Genomic DNA, 2,540 nt, shown 5'->3' with positions numbered 1-2,540 from the left:
CCTTGCAGTACGACATTAGCGCCTCCCTCACTGGGTGTCAAGAGGCGATGCCTGTAAAACTCTCAGCACAGGGACCTGGCCCAGAATAAGTGTTCAGCAAGTCCGCGCAATTCCCCTTGTGTCTTCTGTTTGCTGTGGCCGCTAAGCGCAGAGATGCTGGAGTTCACCTGCCCGGGCTGAAATCTCAGCTCTCCCACTCGCCGCCGAGGGAGCTGAGACAAGTCGTTCCCTCTCCTGGACTTTGATTTCCTCATCTAAAGATCGTGCTGTCGTAAGGATAAGTTCATAGATCCTGGAAAGCAGGCCTGGCACGTGACACATGCTCCGTGCGCTGGTTTTTACTACTGAAACGAGTGTCGATCTCCTGAGTCAGACGACCCCTGGCCCGGCCCCCATCCGGGTACCAGCACTTGGCCTCCCAGAATCTCATTTTCTTGTTGAGAGGGTGAGAGACTGAAACCCAGGCTTCCACAGAAGGCTTTCTCGCTTCAGAAGTTACCCAATATCACCAAGCTGCTTATCAGCCTGCTCGGTAGGGAGAGGCCCGAAGCCTGAAGCAAGCCATAAAAACATGATTTATTCACCTGTCAGAAACGTCCAGTGCAGGGCTTGGCCTGGCCTTATTTGACCTGCCAGGGAGGATCCATGGGAATGCCACAGGTCGAACACAAGACAAATGACCCTGCAGGAAAGAAGGGACAGCCAAGGGGGAGGGCGTCATCCACCACCAGCCGCTGCTGATCTCCCTTTCTTCCTTCAGTCCACTATATATTTTTTGAAGTGCCTACCCCGCACAGTGACCAAGACGGGGAAAAACTCTCCCCAAAACAAGGAAAGAAATACATGAACAAACCAATCTCAGATGAGGATCCAGCTCTGAAGAAAATAAAACAGAGCAGCGAGATACAAAATATTTGCATTGGGAAAGGTCAATGTTAAAAAAAATAATTTTAAAAAAAGATATCATGACTTTCATTGAGATAAAAAAAAAAAAAGAACCTGTATTAAAGATTTTATTTAACTCATTATAAATGAGGGAACCGGGTAGGTGTCACAACCCGTTCAAAGGAGAAATCAAAGAACAGACACATTTCAGCTGAGGAATGTTGAAATGGATTTGCAAATAGACGGGAAATGCTGATTCCACAGAGGGAGACGGAAGTCAATCGAACAGCCCCTAACTCGATTTGTTTGCACATCCAAAGACAAGAGCTGTTTGCATTGCTTTGGGTTCTCTACTACTTAGAGTACTATAGAACAGCTCGGAGGCCGTGAAAGTCTGGAATCAGCTGGCAGAAAGGGTGTCCTCTAAACAATGCAATTTTCCACTGGAGACACGCAGTCTTTTTTTTTTTTTTTTCTTATTCCAAATTTCCTTATGTCAGGTCGGATGTTACTGAGAGGTGACCTCTGAGCAGAGATGGTAGGCCAAGGTGTCCCACGCAAAGATCTAGGGAGGGTCGTCCCTGCAGAGGGAACCATAGATGCAAAGATCAACGTAGGGTTTTTGGTGTGATTAAGGAACCAAAGGTCAGTGGGGCTGGAGCCAGTGACGAGGGGGCAAATGTCGGGCACAAGGAGAGAGGGGCAGGCAGGGGCCAGAGTCAAAAAGTACAGGCTAAGATTTTATCCTAAGAACTAAGAGGAGCCTGGAGAACCCTGGGCAAGGAAGGGCCAGGGTCTCGCTTATGTTTTAAAAATATATTTCTAGCTACTGAGACTGTAGCTATTTAAAAATGACTGCAGGCAAGTGCCTTAACATCTCAGGAAGAAATTTTCCTTAGGAAAGTTCAGGAAACAATCCTGGAGCCGGAAGCCGGCAAGAAGGACTGACAATAATAAGGAGAAATATCAGGATATGATGCAGGGAGAAAGCTCCACCCCTGAGCAGTAATGACTCTAATTTGGGGACCAAAAGACAGCTCCCCTCGTTGACACCCAGGGATTCCACATTCCAGTAGAAATGCGAGCACGTGGGCACCAAAACTCAGGCCCAAGAGTATTGCCCACGACACTATTATCTCCTAAAACCGTAAACTGCTCAAATTCCCATCCGTGGTAGAACGGATACAGCGGTCTGTTCATCCAATGGACCGTCTACTGTGAATGAAGGAAGGAGCGACCGATAAGTGCGACATGGAGGAATCTCAGAAACACTTTGCTGAGTGAAAGAAGCCAGACGTAGAGAGTACGGACTCTTCGGTGACATCTGTAGGAAGTTCAGAAGCAAACAAAGCTAGGATTTGGGTTTGGAAATCCAGAGAGTGGTTGGTTACCTGTGGGGAGGAAGGCAAAAGTAATGAGTGATTGGGAAGAAGGGCTTTCTGAGGGGCTGGTGTTTTATTTCTCGTCCTGGGAGGGTATCATTGCTTTGGAGCAATGAGTTTTCAATAGAAAACTGGGTGTTGTCTAGTGCAGGCTTCAGGATTATTTTACTCTATGCACCTTGCAGCATCTTGGAGCTATTTTAGAACTCCAGAAGTTGTTGAATACACTGATCATAATGCAAATGATTCTCGTCCAGGAAAATGCACATCGTG

This window comes from Pteropus alecto, unplaced genomic scaffold (assembly GCF_000325575.1).
Source record: "Pteropus alecto unplaced genomic scaffold, ASM32557v1 scaffold125, whole genome shotgun sequence".
NCBI classification, from domain to species: Eukaryota; Metazoa; Chordata; class Mammalia; order Chiroptera; family Pteropodidae; genus Pteropus; species Pteropus alecto.
This window is presented reverse-complemented; position numbering follows the sequence as displayed.